The 15,385-nt window shown below is 40.5% G+C and overlaps 1 protein-coding gene across 2 annotated transcripts in view; it reads left to right on the plus strand.

Annotated features, from left to right (window-relative positions):
- Window positions 1-1,607: 1,607 nt before the first annotated feature.
- The window catches only part of LOC134352937 (fibronectin type-III domain-containing protein 3A-like), a 162,389-nt gene continuing 148,611 nt past the window's right edge, over window positions 1,608-15,385 (plus strand). For both annotated transcript variants that reach the window (XM_063060584.1, XM_063060585.1), the window contains exon 1: window positions 1,608-1,817. The gene's annotated coding sequence lies outside the window, so the exon portion shown is untranslated. The remainder of the gene's footprint in view (window positions 1,818-15,385) is intronic.

The raw sequence follows: 15,385 nt of genomic DNA on the forward strand, positions 1-15,385 counted from the left end.
TATGTCCATGGGAAAATGAAAATGAATCTTAGGTTTGTATGTGGTGAATATACTGTATTACTTCAAACTTTCCCATCTTCCCACTCTATCCCTGTCTGCCCCATTTCTCTCTCCCCACCTCATCACAGCTCCCATTTCTCCTCTCCCCTATCATTTCGCCATTCCATCTATACCCTCCTTGCATTACTGTCTTCATCTCCCTTTACACCATGCCTCCATCCCTGCCTCCTTCTCCCCATCATTATCTCTCCCTGTCCCTATCTTCCTCTCCTTGCTCCTCCCCTCCCTCCATCTCACCTATCTCCTCCTCACTCCATCTTCTCCCTGCTCCCTTTCTCCCACTCCACCTGTTCCCTCATTTCCACCTCCTGACCCTTTCTCCACCCCTATATCCCCACCATCCTTCCTTCTCACTCACCCATCTGCAACCATCTCTCTGCCCCATCTTCTCCCTCCACCTCTTTAACCCCTCTCCCAATCTTCCCCCACCCTGGCCTCAATCTCTGTCTCCACCCGCTCCCTGCCCCAATCTGTCTCCACCCTCTCCCTGCCCCAATCTCTGTCTCCACCCTCTCCCTGCTCCAATCTCTGTCTCCACCCTCTCCCTGCCCCAATCTATCTCCACCCTCTCCCTGCCCCAATCTCTCCCTTCCCATCATTGCTCAATCATCCCTCTGCAATAGCCCCTTGCCCAGTCTTCTGCAGTCCCCATCCCCCTTGCCCCATCTTTTGTTCCATTCCATTATATCCCTGATCTCCGTCTCTTTTCCCCCCACACTCTTGTTCCATCTCCCCTCCCTTGTAGACCTCATCAATTCCTCTCCCTAATCCACTTCCTATGTCCTCCCCTCCAACATGTACCCCTTCCTCTTGCCCTCCTTCTCAATCTCTCCACACTGTCATAGAGCTCATCCCCATCAACCTCTCTCCCCAATCCCCTTCTTACATGCTTCCCACCAACACCTGCCCCTCCTTCCATCCCCTCATCCTCCTCCACCTCTTACCCTCCCTTCTCAATCCCAATCTCTCCACATCCCTCGTAGAGCTCATCCCCACCAATCCCTCTCCCCAGTCTCCTTCTCACATCTTCCCCCACCATCTTCTCCTCCGTTCATCCGCACCTCTTTCTCTCCCCACCGCTCCCTCCCTTCTCCCCTACCGCATTGTTTCCCATCTTTTCTTTCCCTCCTCCCCATCACTACCCCACCTCCCTATCCGCATTTGCTACCTCCATCTTGCCCCCACTCCCCACCTCCCTGCTCCCCTTCTCCACGCACCCCTTCTCCTGCCCTATCTCTCTCCTCCCTAACATCCCCTACCTCGCTCTCTAAACTGCTCCTTTTCATCTCCCCCGCCTCCCCACACCTTTCCCTCTCCCCCTCGCCTTCCCTACCCTTCGCCCCATCTTCCGTTTCCTCCTTCCCATCTCGCCCCTTCTCTCCCACTCTGGCCGGCGCTTCCCCCTCTCCCCGCCCCCGTCTCCCACCTCCCTGTCACTATCTTCCTCATCCTTTCGCCGCCCCGTCACTGCCACATTCCCGCCCCCACCTCTCCCCCAGTCCGTCCCCAGCTCTCGGCCTTCATTCATGTGATTGGACTTCGTCGAATCCGGCTGCAAATGCCACGTATACTTAAACTGGTTTATATGTCCCAGTGCCTCACGGGCGGTTTAATGCACCCGTTGCACGGAATTGGTAAGCAGTCTGCAGTCGTGGATACCGTGAAAGTGATCACAGTACCGTGGAGGCGTTTATTAATGTTATTCACGTCATTCTTCCTCTAAAATCGCAGCTGTATCTTGCGTCCCCATCGGCGAGGTAAGTTATATCGAGAAACTTCTCGGCAGTCCAGTAGCTTGTTAGTTTTATTTTTGGCATGACTTTTTCTTCAAAGTTACCCCTACCCCAGCTTGGTAAAGGAGCCTTTGCTGTTATTCTTTCCACTCCGGATTTGCATGTAGTTAAAGTCTTTGAAAAAGCCTTTAAAAGAAACCTTGTGGTTGTGGACCGTGTGAATGCACAAAAAATCAAACGGTGATAGTTTGAGCCCTGTACTCTAACTCTGTCGCTTGTCTCTGAAGGTAATTAATATCGTTTTGAAAGAAATAAAATACTCGTGTTCAGATATTGTGAAGATTGTAACTATGATTTAGAATGTCTGTTTAATGCACTGAGATAACAATTTTTATTCTCTGATTAGTTTGTTGATACTTCAGATGTTTAAGCCTCTTAAATTTGATACAGCAAATAAAACCATATGTTATATGGACACAGATAGTATGTTTCAAATTTTCCTATGGATTGCTCCTGTTCTTGCAGTAATTACCACGTCTGGATTCCTATTTAATATGGAACAGAACAGGCCCTTTGAGCCCTGATATTTGTACTGATCTTGATACCAGATTAAAATGAGCCCATAAGCATACTCCTGGTCTATCGTATGGCTCTCCACCCCCCCTGCCTGTCTGAATGCCTTGTGAATATTGCAGTGGGTTCTACTTCCACCACTTCCCCTGGCAGCATGTTCCAGGCACTTATTGCTCATTCTGTCAGGAAATGTATCACTAAGATTGAAAGAGTGCAGAGAACATTTACACGGACGTTGCCAGGACTTGAGGATCTGAGTTATAGGGAATGGTTGAGTAGGTTAGGACTTAATTCCCCGGAGTGTAGGAGATTGAGGGAGATTTGATAGAGGTATACAAAATTATGAGGAGTATAGATAGGATTAATGAAAGCAGGCTTTTTCTGCAGCGGTTGGTTGAAGCTAGAGGTTGTAGGTTAGAGGTGAAAGGTGAAATAGTTAAGGAAAGCTGAGGACGCGTGGTGTGGAATGAGCTATCAGATGAAGTGGTGGATACTGGTTTGATTATAACACTTAAGAGAAGCTTGGATAAATACAATACTGGGAGGGGTATGGTGGGTTATGGTCCAGGAGCAGGTTGATGGGACTACTAAGAAAAGCAGTCTGGCACAAACTGGATAGGCCAAAGGGCTTGTTTCTGTGCTGTCTCTATGACTGTGTGGGGTAAAATATCTTGTATTCCCCTTTCACCTTAAAGGTATGCCCTTTTTATGTTTGGTATTTCCATACTGGTGAAAAAGACTCTCAGTCCTATCAGGTTGCTTCTCAGTTTTCATTTTTCCTTGCAGAGCATTAGTCACAAACTTCCAGTCAGAGTAATACTCCAACACGTCTTCTGTGGTCAGCCAATTTTCTATCTAATCTAGAATGTCTCTATACATCCTGTGTTCATCAATCTTCTGAATCAGCCTATCATGTGGAAACTTCTTGCCAGTCCTTATTACAACATCCACTGTCCCACCATTATCAGTCATTGGTATTTTAGTTTAGACAGCAGTGATCTTTTTGTGTATTTAAAAGCAATGATAACTTGCTGTCTGTTTTAATAAATTACCATATTTTCATTCTTGTTCAATTTATATTGATGATGGTACCACATATTTCTCACAGTCATAATGGGCCACATTTGTCTTGAAATTAACAGAACAATCACTGTAGTTCTTGAAAGAACAACAGAATTCAATTATGGTATTTAAAAAGATACGTCTGACAAAAACATTTTCTTACTTTTATCTGCAAATGGATTTTTACTTTTTTTTAAGTAGCTGCCTGATAGTTTACTTTTGGGATGAGCTGTTAAAATCTAAAATCTTTGCATGCTAATATAATAATGAAGTAACATGATTACTGATTCCAAGGTAGTTTTCATCACATATCTTGAACTGAGAAAGAAGCAATGGAGAGGTGGTAATTAGAAACTTGTTCAGTGACAGAACTTTTAAGTATTGAACACAATTTAAAGGTGTGGAGGTAGAGCTTTATAGAACATGCTTGAAGTTGAAGAACAGTGTCCAGTTAACTAAATGTGACCTGACAGCTCAGACAGGGATCACATTAGGCATCTGTCAGTCATAAATCGGTGTATAAACATTTCACATAGGATTCTCAAGCTTTTTATTTCACTTTGACAGTTTTGTTCCTGCCTCTTTAATCAAAAATAACTGACTTCATGATTTGATCCTTTTTTTGTATACGATGACCATCTTTCAGCACTTCATTTTGACTGCAAGGAATTTATCAGAGAAGCTCCATTCTCCCTTTTACTGTATCTTAATATGTGCTTTCAACAGGAACTTGGTACAGTATCAAAGATCTACAACCCTGATGACCTTTTTTTCCCAGTCTCTGCACCAAGGATGTGAAATAAGCTGGATGGTTACAGGGACGGAAGGAAACAGAATGAGGCTCTTGAGAGCTGACTTGGATTCCATGGGCTGATGTTCAGATTTCTAGTATAGGGTCGTGGGAGAATTGGGTTGGTTGGGGAGGTAGCTGATAAGAAACTTAGTGGGGAGAAATGGGATTAGTGTAAAATGGGTGTTTGACATGGGCCAAATAATGCTGTTTCCACGCTGTGTCAATCAGTGACTAAATATAGCTGCTCAATCACTATTGTTTCAGAAAATAAATGGGACTCAAATTGGGAATTTTGACACAGCTCAAATATTTGTGGATTTAAGTGAGAATTTCATTTCTTTCACCCAGGCTTGTTCTTGAGGTAAAAATTTAAAACTTAACTTGACTGCACTAACACAATTATAGCATTAGGTATCAAGGCACATTTATTACAAAATGCTGTGTCTATTTTGACAGCAACCTTGAAGCACTGGGGTATCAAAGTGGAACTCCAATTGTGACGAGGTTCCTTAACCAATTTCACTTAAACTCCGACCACTTCTATCACAAGCGTATATATCTAAACCAATTCTGATTCGAATAAGCAATATACTTTCTAAGACAGTTATCTTGATCCCAAAGGACAAAAACTTTCTCTGTGCTAATTTTGAATAACTAAGGCCAGAGATTCCCAAGCTTCAGTGGGATTGTAGGTCTTCTGTATGTTCATAGTGCAGGGGCTTGAGATATTCCATACCATCCTGAATGCTTCTTCTCTTTGAATAATTATGGCCAGGTGTCAGTCAGTTTTGAAGGTTCTTGATTTTTTTTCCCTTCCCTGTCTTGTTAATAACTGAGTTACAATAGAGTGTGTGCTTTGGATGCCTGATGTGATCAGTACAATGCTAAAGATATTCAGGATCTCAGTGCTAGGGGTATTGGCTTATGAGAGGACAATATCATCAATTTGCTTATTCTTCCAGTGAAAATGGAGGGTTTGCATTGTATGCAGAGGTAACATTTTCCAGTGCCTCGAGATGTCTATAGTAGTTGGTCTGGATCTCATGAGCATTGCAAAGACAGGGATTGCTGCTGCCTAGTAGACGAAGTGTTTTATGCTGGGTCTGGCACCTCTTTTTTCTCTCTCTCTCTCTCTCTCTCTCTCTCTCTCTCTCTCTCTCTCTCTCTCTCTCTCTCTCTCTGTGTTTTATATTCTTGTGTTTCTCACTTTTCTGTTGCCATTTGCCTGCTTTGATTTTTGCACTTGGAGGTGGGGGGAGGGTTGATGTCTGCCTTTGAATTGGTTCCATGTTTTTTTGTTTTGAGGCAGTCGGTGGAAAGACTAATCTCAGGGTTGTATATTACATGCATACTTTGATAATAACTATACTTTGAAACTTTTGAAATGAGAGTCCTGTGTCAGATGAGCTGCATTTGGATCTCTTAATGCAACTTTTTTAAAAAAAACTGTAGCAAAAACTTTATTGGGACATGTCTAAGAAACTCTATGAAATCTATACTTTGTGAAGGATAGACAGTGTAAAATCTTACACATTTCAGAGGCATTTGGACAAGCGTAGAAAAAATAGACATTTTTGAATGGTGATTTCAACTGAAAACATAGTTTGCATACCATGAGTTTCCCCAAATGAACAGGTGTGCTACAAAACAAAGACTATGGATGTTCTGTTGGCCTTTGCTGAAGACTTTGACTAAAGTAATGAAAAGCTGGAATTTAGTTCCAACATTGTGGAAGATTTGTGAAAAAGTTCTGCCCGTGAAAACATAAGATTAAAACTCATAAAATTAATTTTTTAAAAATTAACTAAGGTACAGGTAGACTGATTGTCTAATGGCTAATATTTAAAGTACTGTAGTGTAGAAACAAGAAAATGGATAAAGAGCTTTATCATGTGGGATAGAAATCCTGCAAAGAGATGAGTTTTATGGAATAGATAACTTTATTATGAATAAAAATGTATTAATCCATATTGGGTCAGGAGTATAATGTACAATTAAAGGGTGAGTAAGGAAATAATTGTGATTTTTATCGCTGATTACTGACGGAAATTCTTTAGGGGGTAATGTGCCAGACATCAAAGTCTATGGCACATCTTAAGGACTAGAGATTTGAATACATTAAAAGTTGATAAAAATCCTAGGATCTATTAAGTACAGAAGAGATTCATCAGGATGCTGCCTGGACTGAAGGATTTTTCTTTTTTTGTGAAGCAAACGAGGTTGAGAAGTGACCTGATAAAATTATTTAAGATTATGAGAGGAGTAGATGGTCAAAATCATTTTTTCCCTCTCACTGTTGGATCTCAAAAACTCATACTCATAGATTTAAGGCGAAAGGAAGGAATTTTAAAAGATCTTTTTTAATAACATGTTTGATATTGGGAATTCACTATTAGAGGAGGTGGTAGAATAGGAAATAATTATGTATTTAGGAGAAATTTAGACTGGCATTTAAGTAGGGAAAGCATGGCAATATATAGTCCAAATCCAGGCAAATAGATTTGCTGTGGGTGAACAAAAAAGCCAGCATAGATATGGTAGGTCAGTGGGCAATTAGTCTTAAGAATTAGGAGGGAAAGTCGATTAGTTGGTCTTCAGAACCTGACCTGCTATTCATCGATTAGCAGCTAGCATCTACCTTAGCTCTATTTTCCGATGCTATCTCGTATTCCTTGATTTCCTTATGATCTAGAAATGTGTCCATCTCTTTGTTGTATGAGGAGGCTGATGAAAAATCCAAATTCACCACATCCTTTAGTCTACCTTTGTATATTCTGCTAGTCATTTCCTTGGGAATTCCAAAAGATTAGTCAAACATTGCTCAATCCTGTTTGTCTTTTTGAGGTTTTCTATTATTGCATCATTCTATCGTAGATTCCAACATTTTCCCTACTATTGATCGGGTGACTGATCTTTATTTCCTTTCTTAATTAATAAAGTCACACTTACTTTTCTGCAGGAATCATTGCAGATCTCTTGATTATCTAGAGATTACAACCATACACAGCCATCTCTTTCAAGACTTAGAACTACGTACTTTTGGATCCATGGTGTTTATAATCCTTAATTTCTTTTGTTTTCAATAGCTCTCATTTTTGGCTGATTCTCTTTTGTAAAAATCCATGCAGTTTTTTTGTGAATTATCTTCTATTAGCTTATTCCCCACTTTGCCATTGCAAGTATCCTGCCATTGGCTGTAAGGGAATCACATTTGCTCTTGCCAGTCTTTCACTGTATTCCATCTTCCATCTTTCACTAATTGGTTCTCCTTTGCTGAATTCTAAAAGGCTTGTAATCCTCAAGCTTGCTTTTATCCCTGGCAACAGTATAGGTTCTTCATTTGATTTTAATGCTACCTTTTAAATTCTCCAGTCACCCATGGCCGGATCACTTCACCTGTTGGTCCTTCACCTGTTCTTGGTGAATGACATATCATTTAAATACTAACCATTAGCAGTTACAGCATTGAACTGAACCAATCTATATAGTGAGGTTATTCCAACTGTGCTGTTACTTGGGTATCATATAATATTGACTCAATAATGAAACAGGAGTGGTGCTATTAAGTCAAAGTGGTGCGTGTGATTTGAAGTGTGTGGTGGCTTTGCTGGAGATCCCAAATTTAGAAGGTTTTTTCTCATGTTTAGGTATCCTGCTTTCAATGATGTCAATTTTAATGTGCTCAGAGATAAATGTCAAGGAGATAGAACTACCAAACTGAGGAAAGATTCACATACTGTAGCTCTTTTTGTATACATTAGGAGTAGAGAATAAAGAAAAACATTACTGGAGATCTTTAACATCAAACTATGTGGATGATAAGGAAGTTTGATATCTTTTACTCATCTATGACTACACAGCCTGTTGGGCTAGTATTGATCTGAAGTCCTGTTGAGTTTCTTTGAAATAGTGTTTAGTGGTTGTAGTAGAAGTGTTTCCACTTCTCCTAGAATGTAATAACTCAGCACAAAATTGGATGTCATAATGGATATATCCTCATTCTGGTTCTTGATATTAATAAAGCTAATTTTTTTCTTAATCTGAGTGACAAATTTGCAGCTTCAAATTTAAAAATTAAAGCTGTAATTCTTTCGCAACTTGAGCAATGCAAATAAGTGACCATGGATCTGCGCCTGGAAAGTCTTCACTCTCCAGGGCGCAGGCCTGGGCAAGATTGTATGGAAGACCAGCAATTGCCCATGCTGCAAGTCTCCCCTCTCCACGATACCAATGTTGTCCGAGGGTATGACATTAGGACCCATACAGCTTGGCACTGGTGTCGTCGCAGAGCAATGTGTGATTAAGTGCCTTGCTCAAGGACACAACACGTTCGCTTGGCTCGGGCTTGAATTCACGACCTTCAGGTCGCTAGTCCAATGCCTTAACCACTTGACCACGTGCCCACATGTGAGGAGATGATGGATCTGATAATAATTACTAAACAATTAGTAAAATGGAATGTTTAATGGCTGTTACAGAATGAGATGATCAAATACTGCATGTAATAAGATTTTATATAATTCTGAGGATGAATAACTTTGTTCCAGAATATCATATGATATTCCCAATGAGAGTTCCATGTTTTCTTAAGGATTTTGCTTGTGGTGGGGGAGGGACTTTGGAGCTTGGATGTTCTACCATTCATTCAATTGGGGTTTCTTGTTTTGTAGATGTCTGTGAAGAGTATGAATTCCAGTTGTGTACTATCTACATTCTCTGATGTTAAAGGAACCTAACTTGGCAAAATATTTGCTACTAGTTAAGTCCTTAAGAAAATGTGTGAATGTGAAGAAAGCCAATCTCATTTACATGTGATGTTAATTTGCGTTATGCATCTTAATTCATTGGAGAAGCTGACCAGCCACAGATATAGTAAAATATGACGCATTTAAAGATTTAAGTAGCACAATCAATAACCTTGATTTGACTTTTTCAAATGAATAGGAATCTGTCTCTACCAAGAACTGCAACTTCAGTCTGTAATTTAGAATGGGTTTATTATTGACACCAAGATGCAGTGGAGAATCTTTCTCCATGCTACCATGTATAGGTATACTGAGATAGTAAAAGGTAAGAACATAATGCAGAATATTATGTGGCAATTAAAGTGCAGTACAGGTAATCAAATAAAAACAGGGGCCACAGTAAGGTAGATTAAGAAATTAGAATTTCTCTTTAGCATGTGAGAGATCTGTTCAGGAGCCTGATATCTGTGGGATGGAAGCTGTTCTTGAAAGCATGTCCCACCAGACTCAAGTACCTACCCAATGAGAGAAGAGCAATGATCTGGGTGGGAGGGCTCCTTAATTATGTTCACTGCTTTCCCAAGGCAGCAGGAAGTGTACACTGAGTCAGTGGAGGGAAGGCTGGTTCGTGTGATACAACTTGAAGCTCTGTGTAATTTCTTGCAGTCTTGGACAGTCGCCATATCAAGCTATGATGCATCTGGAGAGGATGCTTTGTATAATGCATCTGTAAAATTAGTTAAGAGTCATTCGAGATGTGCTGAATCTCATAGCTTTCTGAGGAAGAAGAGACATTGATGCTGCAGCCAAGAGAACAGACCAATGTGGCTGAACCAGGACAAATAGATGATGACATTTACACACAAGAATTTGAAGTTCTCAATATCTCCACCTTTGCATCATTGATACAGGCAGGGTTCTTGGTCTTGCTTCCTGAAGTTGATGGCCAACTCCAATATTTTGCTGACATTGGGGGTCTTGGCCTGAAACAGTTACTGCTTATTCCTCCATCGTAGATGTTGCTGACTTTGAGTTCCTTCAGCATTTTGTTTCTGTTCAGAAAATTTCCAGCATCTCTAAAATGTCTTGTCTGTTTGGGGCGAGGTGGTCTTGAAGACATGCTGTTGGGCTCTCTCTGTCTTTTATTTAAGAACTGGCCCACTACAAAGGTGTTGCTTGTAGACCTGAAGATGGAGAAAACAGAAATTGATTTCTAGTCTGAATGATTTTATAAGTGTACATTTTACCTTATTTTACCTTTGCAGAGAGTTGATCGGTATTTCTACTCTCAATTAATATTCAGTAACTTTTTTTGTTAAACAAAAATGCATGCTCAGTGTGGTCTGGACCAGATTTAGTTGACCTGAATCAATAATGTTTACTTCTAGCATATATTTTACTAGGCCTGCAAATGACTGTAGAACAGCAACTAAATTGGCCGACTTACAGTATTAAAAACCATTAACTACTTGACAAAATTTTGCATTATCTAATCTAATAATTTTGGTTATAAATTCTCATTTCATGTACTTGTGTGACCACATTTCAGTTTTGTATGTAGAGAATCTGCAGAGATCACTGACAAAATTATTTGTACTTGAAAGGCTACACTGTGACAGTTGTATCTAATGGATTATATTGCAGTGGAAGATCCTTTCTAAGCTGTGGTGAAAGGGCATTGAAGTAGAGCCTTATCCTTGGTGTTACTGATGTACTAATTTAAATGTATTTGAAGCTGTGGGGTTTTCTGAAATGTTGTCATTCTACAACTTAAGCAAATTTATAAAATTATATGCCATCATGTTTGTCTGAGCTTTTCATCTTGAATTTATATTGAGATTTACTATGAGTTATTTTGCATATCAGGAAGCAGGAAACCATTTCTGTCTGATGTGTTTATGAACATGTACAGATGTTTTATATTGTCAGCTCCATCTTGTCAGCTCCAATCAGTTCCTAAATTAGGGTTGGACTTTGTTTCAGCATGAAATAAACGTGACTTGCTCTATATAATGTAAATAAGTTCCTGAAAGAATCTGAATTTGTATCAGCCACAAACCTCACACAATGAAAACCTGCAATGATTTTGAAAATGGTAACAGTGTTCTAAGGTATTCAGCCAAGTAATGGTAATCAAAGGGTTTGTCAAGATCTGTATTTCTGAACCGTATAAAGAAGAGGCAGATGGATTAATGAAGCATGGGAATTAGGCAGTTGAATATATGCCATTTTAGAATTGGAGGGTTGGATATGAAGAGTGATTGGGTTTGTAACATTAAATTAATACTTGGGTACAATTGGGTATTAACATTAGGTTCCACTTTTTATTATTCACATTGTTGTCAAGAACAAGTATGCACAAAACCATTGGAAGATTTCAAATATAAACCTCTTCTGGTCTAACCAAGGATGACAAAGTTATTATAAGAAATATTAGCACAGTTGTAATACAAGGCAGAAACAGGCCCCTTTGGACAAACTGGCCCATACCAACCACAGCATCATCCTACCTGCTAGTCACAGTTGCCTATAACCTTCCAAACTTTCGTGCCCCCAATGCCTCCTAAATGTTACAGTTGTACCGGCCTCAACCACATCCTCTGGCATCTTATTCAAGATGAGACCTAGAAGAGATCTAGATAATCCAAGAACCTAAATCCCTGTGCCCTGCACCAGCTCCTCAGCCACACATGCATCCGGCCTATCTTTCTATTTCTGGACTTGCTACCACACGGCACTGAGTGTAATCTGAAGACACCACCCTGAGGTCTTGCATTTTTATTTCTTGCCTTTGTCCTTGTATTCATTCTGCAGAATGTCTGCCCTCGCTGTACCTGTGTGATTTGTAGCATCAAGTGTATTGTACCTGGGGAGAGTGTATGGCTTCCTCTTACTCTTGGCTCTATCAGCTCTTTGAGCCGTGCTGCCCAGCAACCCCCAGTAACCTGGTTTTAACCCTAATCACATCAGGATACAATTTATAATAGCCAATTGACCTACTAAATGGTAGGTCATTGGACTACGAGAGGAAACTGGAGCACTAGGAGAAAACCCACACATTCCTCTAACAAACTTACAAACTCCTTACAGAGGATGCCGAGGGTGAACTCCAATGCCCTGAGCTGTGATAGAGTTGTGGCAGCCATGTCGCTACCGTGGCGTACCTTTTAAAAGAAAGGACATTGTGTTGCAGTTCTGCAAGTCATTGGTGCGCCTGCACTTGGAACATAGTGTACTGGTTTGGTCACCCTGTTATAGGAAAGATATTATCAAGCTGGAGGGAGTACAGGTGAGATCCACAAGGATTTACCTGGACTCGATGGCCTGAGTTTATAGGGAGAGGATTTTTATTCCTTGGAGCGTAGGAGAATGAGAGGTTTCCTCAGAAGTTTATAAAATGATGAGGGGTATAGATAGGGTGTACAGCCATAGTTTTTTTTTCTCCCTGCTGGTGCAGGGCACAGACAGGGATTTAGGTTCTTGGATTATCTTGATCTCTTCAAGATCTCATCTCGAATAAGGTGCCAGAGGATGTGGTTGAGGCCGGTACAACTGTAACATTTAGGAGGCATTTGGGTGGGTACACGGGGGTGGGGAGCACGGAAGTTTGGAAGGTTATAGGCAACTGTGACTAGCAGGTAAGATGATGCTGTGGTTGTCCAAAGCTGGAAGGTAGAGAGGCTGTACAGGGGAGAGATTTAAGAGACCTGAGAGGTAACTTCTTTACAAAGGGTGGGGAGTACTTGAAATGAGCTGCCAGAGGAACTGGTTGGGGTGGATACAATTGAGATCTGTACCTGACATGCACCTCATGGCCGACCAGTGCCTCAATATCCCTTGTCATCCAGGGTTCCCTAATCCCACCAGCTTTGTCCTTCACTCCAATAGTGGCGTACTGGCCCTGGACACTCTCTGTATCACTTGCCAAACATCCCTTTACCTGTAAACTGCCACTCCCAATTAACCTTACCTATCTAATGCCTTTAAACTTTGCCTTGCCCCATTAACCACATCAACCTTTCTCCACAGCTACTTTAATAGAATTATGGTCATCTGTCCTCTGGTAGTCCCCCACTGACACATCAGCCTTCAAGCTTCATCTCCGAAGTGTGGGTTAAGAGTAGTCCTTTGTCTAGTAGGTACATCTACAGATTGCTTTAGAAAACTTTCATGAACTAATTTAAATTCTGTCCCATCTAATCCTGTAGCACTATGACAGTTCTAGTCAATATTGAGGAAGTTAGAGATCTGTTATTACAGTTCTAATATTCCTACACCCAATTGTGATTTGCAACATTGTACCTCTAACTTTTGCTAATGATTTGAGGTGCTATTGTATAATTCTATAAATGTGACCACACCTCATTTTTAAAATTCTATCCAGTACTAGTGTGAGATGATGGGAAGTTTAAAGGAGATGTACATGGTAGGTTCGTACCCAGAACGATAGGAATTGTGACAGCAGATAAAAGAGCAACATTTAAGAGGCACAAGAACAGGCAAGGAATTGAAGGACATAGACCACATGCAGGCAGGTATGTAATTTGGATTGGCATGGTCAGCATAGGCATCGGGACCAAAGGACGTGATTCTTAAACTCTGTTTCTGTAATGACTGTATCACAATTTACCCAATTTCCCTCGGGATCAATAAAGTATGTCTGTCTGTCTATCTAATCCCTTGTGCCTATTCATCCCCTAAGTTCACCTGAATTACTGTTATATATCTTGCATTAAAATAAATGCAGTTTAGCCTATCAGACCTTTCTTCCCACCTCTGCCTGGTCCACCTACTAGGCTTGCTCCATTTTACCTCCCATATTTGATTTTATTTTGTCGTAATTGCATTGGATCCCATCCTCCAGTTGGACTAGATTCGAGCTTTCCTATTAGCTGTAGCAAATCTCCCCACTAGGATAATTAACTACCTTCTAGCTGGGGTGCAACCCATCCCTCTAGCACATTGTGCAGGGAGTAATCCAAAGATTATAACCCTTAAGGTCCGACTTCTTAAATTTTTTGCTTAACTCCTTGTATTCGCTCTGTAGGACCTCATCACTCTTTCTACCTATCTCATTCATACCAAAGTTCACAATAACGTTGTGTTGTCCACCCTTCCCCTTGAGAATATTCTGAAAGTGCTGAGACTACTTTGACCTGGGCAGCAGGGAGGCAATATATCCTCCTGAGTTTCATTTGTTGCCAAATAATCTTGTCTTTCCTCTAACTACTGAGTCTTTTATCACTATAGCTCTCTTGACTCTGCTATGCATTAGTTAGTTCTGGGTAACGCAGACCTGGTGTGTGTGTGTGTGTGTGTGTGTAGAACTGGTCTGATGCTGTTATTTCTCTAGCAAAAGAATTTCTTCCAAAATTGTATTTGGATTAAGTGTTTTAAGTTTGCAAGCTGAGTTTCTATGTACATTTTCTGCCAAATACATCAGGCAACGATAAAAAAAACATTTTTGCATAAACTTGTTAAGGGGATGGCCTTGTGGTTAATAAGTTGGAGATACAGAACTCAACAGACCTTTCTGGCCCTTCGAACCTCACCATCCAGCAACACCCAACAACCCTGATTGTTCCTTGATTAGGTTGGGGCTAATTTACTACGTCCAATTAACCTACCTGGTAGGTCTTTGGACTGTAGGAGAAAACTGGAGGTCCCAGAAAAAAGCCCACATTTTCTATGGGAATGATGTACAGAGAACGGAATGGCACTGGAATTGAACTCTGAACTCTGAACCCTGGAACACCCCGAGGTGTAATAACGTCACACTAACCACTCCGCTACCATGGCACCCAAGGTATAATGGTTTGTAATACGTCCTATTTTGGTTTTTCCGATTCTGGTGAGATTGTATTTTTATAACTGAAATAACGGCTGTCGTCAAATTGTTTCCTTACCTGCATATTTTTTGTGCAGAAGACTTGATTCTGTAAATGTTTCCTTGCTAGCTGTTTTATTGGGATTATTATCTTTTTATTTAGATCTTGCAATATCGTAGCTGTTGGACAAGGATATATTTTCTTAAGTCCTCTTTGTGAAATCATACCTCATTAATATACTATAGGTAATTAGAGAGGCTTTGTTGATTTTAATATTTTAATATAGTTAAATTGGAACAAAAACAGTAAGACTTAGCTAAACTGAATTTCCTAAAATTTTAGTTATTTCCTCTGATGTTTACTTGTTTTCATTCACCATTAATTGTTCAAGGAAAATGATTTTAACTTTTTGAGCAACACGCACAAAATGCTGCAGGAACTCAGCAGGCCAGGCAGCATCTATGGAAAAGAGTACAGTCAACATTTCGGGTTGAAACCCTGCGGATTTCCAGCAACTGCAGATTTTCTCTTGTTTGTGATTGGATTTAACTTTTTTTGGTTTATGCTTATTACAGTTCATTTATCTTTAAG

The sequence above is a fragment of the Mobula hypostoma genome, chromosome 10, assembly GCF_963921235.1.
Source record: "Mobula hypostoma chromosome 10, sMobHyp1.1, whole genome shotgun sequence".
In the NCBI taxonomy this organism is placed as follows: Eukaryota; Metazoa; Chordata; class Chondrichthyes; order Myliobatiformes; family Myliobatidae; genus Mobula; species Mobula hypostoma.